Consider the following 6,027-nt stretch of genomic DNA (forward strand, 5'->3'; position numbering starts at 1 on the left):
TCCCTGGCCCCACTTTGCCCAGAATTGTGGAGATCCCCCAGGCATGGCTGCAAGTAGGCTGAAGACTCAGCCCGCCCCCCGACTCTGGGGTTGCAGCTGTTTGCATCCCCCGGGAACCCACAGCCTGGGGGAAACAGGGAAATTGCAGGATGTGGGTCCCAGGAAGGCAGGCTGTCCAAGGGCTGCCCTGGTCCGCGACCCTGGCTCTGTCCCCACAAGCAGCCCTGTCCTGGAGCCCGCACCTTCTCCTGGCTGTTCCCGGGTGTCCAGGACAAGCCCCCGCCCAGTACTGCTTTCTTCTCTTCGTTGAAAATGCCCCGAAACGAAGACGGGGCACGAGTGCCTGCGCGCGGGGCCAGGGGGCCTCAGCTCCCCGAAGTGGCCAGCGGGTCAGGGTGTCTGTGTCCTTGTCTCCTGGTCCCTGCAGGCCCCGCTGGCCGAGGAGGAGGAGGAGGAGGGCCGTGGCTGGTGGAGGCGGCCTCCCCAGCAGGGCGGCCCGGGGCCAGCCGCAGTCCCCCCGGCCCTGGGCCCCCGCAGAGCCTTTAACGGACAATGCTGTCACTGCCACGTAGCGCTGGGGAGACGGCCATCCCACCCGCCTGCGGGAAACCCTTTTTCTTTTTCTACATAAGGTTTCTCAGTTCCTTAAGTTTTATTTCAGAGGTTTGGGCCTCACGTTCGGTTGCCTCTGACTTCCCAGTGTCAGGAACGGAACGGTGAGAACCATTCCACCCGTAAAACTGGGAACTCTGGCAGGGTCTGAGGCTCGCGCTCCTGTCTCCGCTGGCTGTAAGGCCCCAGCCACGAGGGGAGGCTGTGGCCTGAGCCCTCTGTCCTAAGAGAAGGAAACGGGGCTCCTGGGAGCCTTTGCAGAGGGCAGGGCTCGGAGGGAGAACATGAGCGTCTGTGGGAAACCACGGCCGAACTCCCCACGCGGCAGTGTCCTTCTCGTCCTGATGTTGCTCCCCGCGTATCAGCCTCGTTCTCAGGGGGACCTACTCTGTTTGTCGTGGCGACGGCAGAGGCCCCAGACTATCTCTGTTCAGAATTTCCCATCCAGAAGCTTCCCATGGCCAGTGGCAGTGGTTTTTGATAACAGTTTGGGTCCAAGTTAGAATTAACTTTTTTTTAACCCTCCATAGTTTAGTAACATGCAGAATAATAATTTATTTTAAGATGAGAGATATATTGGCCCTGAGTCGCCTGCTTACTACCAGAGTGTAGATTTCAAATCTTATTCTGTAGTCCTTAAAGATGAATTACAAAATACAGTCCATCTTTTTTAACCAGTCTTGAATCATCACCAAGTTCTGCAACAGTTACTGGGTTAGTCTGTGCGATCTTTTTTGCAATACATGCTGGTAACAGCGATGCTTTGATGTCTTGTTCTTAAACTTGTTAGAGCCAGTCTTCGGGTGTGCTGGGCCTCACAGTGTTAGGCCTGGCCTGGCGGAACGGTGCTGCTGGCGTGGTGGAAGGTCCGGAGCTGGGCCCGTGGGCCGGAGCGCACTGGCTGCACCGTGATGCCTGGTCCTGCTGCGGTCACCCCGCCGTCACCACCCACAGACGCGCAGGAGGCCTGGTGGGTGGGGGGTGGGCGGAGCCCCAGGTTTAGCAGATCTCCCAGGCTGTTCTGATGTCTCAAAGCTTTAACCTCACACTCAGCCCTCAGCTGAAAGGCAAAAAACAGGAGGTGAGAGCAGTCGGCTGCTGGAGCTTCACACCTTCTCATGAGACCGTCTTCCTGGTGCAGCACAGCCCTGACCTCTGAGTCGGCGCCCTCCGACCACGCGGCGGGGCTGTGTGCTGTGCCGGGGCAGCCTGGAGTCCCTGCCGCCCGCCTGGCCGCAGGCCGCCTTCTCGCACGTCTCCGCCAGGCAGGGATCTGCTCAGAAGCACCCCCAGCACCTGCCTGGGCCAGAAGGAGGGGAGTGTGTGAGTGGGCAGAGTGGACTACGTGCCGACAGGGATGCTGTGAGCGTGGTCGTGGCTTTCTGAGTTGGGGTGGGAGTCACACGGCCCCCAGGCTCAGTTCTGCCCATGAGAAGGGCACAGCTACCGAGCCTCCGTCTCATGCACATCCCACTGCCAGGCTGCAGGGCCTTCCCTTCTCAGCCCGTGTGGCTCTTTGCGTTGACTCGCTGGAGAGCTGGCTCCCTTGGTTGTCCAGGGAGCACATCGGGTGTGTGTGCCGAGTGGGCACTCAGAGGGACCCCTGGCTTTGGGGAGGCCTGGTCAATCTGTGTGCACGTCGTCCCCCCAGGAGACCCATGCGGTCTGCCCACGGGCGCCAGTCAGGCTGGTCTCTCGCAGGACAGTGATTGAGGGCCCGCATGGGTGTGGCCTTGGAGCTGGTGTGCACCTGCGTGTGTCTGTGCCGCCAATGCTTTGTGACAGGTGCAGAGTTGGTAGCTGGTGGCTCTTCTGCAGCTGAGAAGTGTCATTAATTTCCACTTGTTTTTACAGCCAGCACTGTGGTTTCAGAATCTAGCCCCACACTTCTGACCTCTGCCAGCAGGGGGCAGCGAGGGCACGGGGGGGAGAGGGAGGTGGGCAGGGGTCCCTGCCCCAACCCTGGTAGGTTACACACATCAGCCGCCCGCCTATGGGATGTTTTTTGGCTCATAAATCTGTGTGTCTGGTGATAGGAACCAGGCTTTGTGGTCTGTGCCGCGCTGCCGGGGAGTGGGGCCCCTGCATGTGACCTGCCGCCAGGCATGCTGCCACGTGGCCCGAGGTCACGGTTCCTAAATTTGTGAGCTTTCCATAGCGTGTGTTTCCCTGTGGACTTCTGCAGTTCATTCTTGGTGCAGAACATTATCTGTTCTTAACGTGCAAAGATACCAATTAAACAATGTCTTACAAACTGCAGCTCTGCCTTTCATGCGGGGTTTATGCTCATGGCACGCTGTGCTCATTTGTTCATCTCATGAGTTACTTTAGGTCTGACTTAGAGATTATCTTAAAACTTGATATTAATGGAAAGTTCTTCCTGGGATTTTCTTTTTAAAAATCTGGCAAACAGGTGTTTTCAAAGCATCCTGTCGTCTGAGCAGAGCAGAGCCCAGTGCTCACAGCCGCAGACTCTGCGTCCCTCCCTGACCCCGGATGCGGATGAGCCTCGGGGAGGAGCCCCAGGCCTGAGGGTGGCGGTGAAGGAAGTTCCCGGCCTGCAGAGTCCCCCTCCGCCCCCAGCCCCCACACCAGTACCGGACCAGCTCTTCTGCTGCAGGAAACCATCCTGGAGGGACATGCCTTTGTGAGGCCGTGGGCTGTCCCGCAAGGGCCACCCTGCACCTGGTGGAACTGGGCAGACTGGAGCGGAGGGGCGGGCACACCACTCTAGGCCTGTGTTCGGGAAGCCCCACATGGGAGCCTTGGTCCTTGTGAGTCTGAGGACACGGAACGGGGCCCCCTCCCTCGTGCGCCTCTGAGCCGATGCTGGGCCAGCGGGCTTGGACCACTGATTGCTTTCTCACCCAGGTCCCAGCTTCTGGCTCAAGGAGGGTGAGTTGGGGCGGGACGGGGGGGACAGAAAAGGGGACTCCATGAGCCTGGCAGCAGCCCCCTAGTGCACCCCGAAAAGTGAAGAGGGGCTGGAGGCAGACCTGCAGCAAAACTCCAGCCTTAGCACATCCCCGCAGGATACCTCGGTCTGCCGTCCTGATGGCTACAGGCAGAGATGTCAGTGTTTTGGGGGGTGGAAGTGAATCTTGCGTTGACTCCATGTAGCCCCCAAAGGACATAAAGTATGTGTAAGGTGTTTTGAATGTTTTTGGGTTTAAAGCTGCATACTTCCTAATGCAGAATTTGAGCTGGGATTTCAGCCAATGACTGCAAACCTGGATCCACAGGAGCCCTGACTCAGGCCAGACGATGCTGACCTGGTCCTTCCTGGAGATGAGCTCAGATTTTGGAGGCTTGGGGGAGAGCTGCAGCCTGGGTCCTGGCTGCGAGGGCGAGTCTGTGAGGCTCCGGGGTGCTTTCAGTAGCCCCTCGGTCTTCCAGCCCCACCCGCTGTGTGCGTGTGGACGTGTCTGCAGCCGTAAAGCCCCTCCCAGCGCCATAGAGCCGCGTCTGTCTGTGCTGGTCTCACTGACTTACCGATGATCACAAGTAAATATTTTCATGGTGACTGTGTTGCCATGTGATGATTTCTTTTTCCCAGAGGAACTCCCTTGTTCATTATGGTGTTAGAACCTAAAGTGGTGTTACCCAGCCAACCAAGCGGTGGTCACTACTGGATTCCCTAAACATCCCTTATATGGGAAGGGTCTGCGCTGTCCTGCCTGCTGTGGCCAGGGCCACTCTCCATCCGGCCTGCCCTGCCTTCTGCCCTGGGGGGCTTGTTTTGGGCACGCCAGGCCTGTGGGCTCCCTGCAGGACGGGCTGGGGATCAGAGGGAGTGGGGCTCCCTTTCCGGGCCCCTCTCTGCCAGATTCTGAGGACTGGCTTTGGTCATCGACCCAGTGTCCTGCTCCTTCCGGGTTCCAGGGCCTGGGTCCCAGCTCCTTTGCTGCTCCCGCTAGCCTGGCCGGTAGCCATTCTCTCCGAGATCAGCCTGCACCTTTGTCAATCAGTCTTCCAGTCTCTCCAGGCCACGCCAGGCTCTGCGGGACAGGCAGGGAGGAGAGTGGGCGAGGACGGTGTCTGAAGTCCCTCTGATTCCACTGCTGTCCCAGCGTTGCTCAGGCCTCACCCTGAGGGCCAAGTCCCCTGTGGGGGCCAGAACATGCTCCCACCGACTGAGGGGCTCAGAGCAGCACAGATTCATTCTCTTATAGTCTGGAGGTCAGAAGCCTAAAAGGGGGTCGGGAACTCACGGATCTAGAGAACAAACGAATGGTTACCCGCGGGGAGAGGGGATTGAGATGTACCAACTGTTCTGCCCGAAATAAGCTACAAGGAGACATGGTGCAGCACGGGGAATACAGCCGGTGTCTTAGGATAATGTAAGTGGAGTTTGGCTTAAGAGCTGCGAGTCACTGTTGAGTACCTGAAACTTACGTAACGCTGCACACCAAGACCTCAGTAAAAAAAAGTGGATGGGCAGAGTGGGTCCTTCTGGGGTCTCCAGGGACAGTCTCTTCCCTGCCTTTTCCTGCTCCCAGAGGCGCCTGTGTTCCTTGGCCCACGACCCCTCCTTCCTCTTCAAAGCAGCAGTGAGGCCTCCTTGGTCTCCCTGACATGCACCCTCCTGCCTGCCTCTCATAGGGACCCTGCGATGACACTGGGCCCAGCTGGCTACTCCGGGACCATCTCCCCATCTCAAGGCCCTTAGCTTAATTGTACATGCAAAGTCCCTTCTGCTGTGTTAGGCGACAGTCCCAGGTTCGGGCACTGGGACACGAAGTGAGGGCGGGCTATTCAACCCCATGGTGGGTGGGTGGAGCGAGCCCAGCTTTGGGCACCTTTCTGGATCTCCAGTGTTAAGGAGGGAGGTGCCTCTCAGGGTGCTGGGTGAGGACAGAAAAGGGCAGAGGACAGGAGAGGGAGAGAGTGTGCCAGGCAATGTGTGTCTGGCCACTGGCCTGGAGACCCGCTGGGCAGCTGGGTCACATGGGGTCATCTGCAGGGCCCGCGGGGACTTCTGCATCAGCTGCTCCCTCCCACCTCCTCCAACCCTGGTCAAAGTTCACCCCGGGGGTGCATGCCCCTCTGGGCTTTTGAGGGTGGGTCCCGCTGGGTGGGACGCCAGCACTGGAGCTGCTGTGGCAGGGCCCAGGGGCAGGTCCGAGGTGCAGTTGCGGGGCTGCCAGAGGCGAGCTGGGAGCACGTGGTAGGTGGAGCCCTGAACTGCATGAGAGATTCTGCCCTCTTCCGCCTGTCAGCTACCTGGCAGGTGCCGGGCACTGCAGACACGGCGCTTGCAGTCACATCAGGGGCACAAAGGACCAGGGACCAGGGTACCCACCAGTGTGCGGTGGGGTGCCAGCTGGAGGGCGCGTCGCCCGCGCTCCTGCCGGGGCGGCACCCTTCTGCGGGTCGCAGGCAGGTGTTTCTCCAGAGCCGGCCCCGGGCGGTGAG

Source organism: Vicugna pacos, chromosome 1 (genome assembly GCF_048564905.1).
Source record: "Vicugna pacos chromosome 1, VicPac4, whole genome shotgun sequence".
Lineage (NCBI taxonomy): Eukaryota > Metazoa > Chordata > Mammalia > Artiodactyla > Camelidae > Vicugna > Vicugna pacos.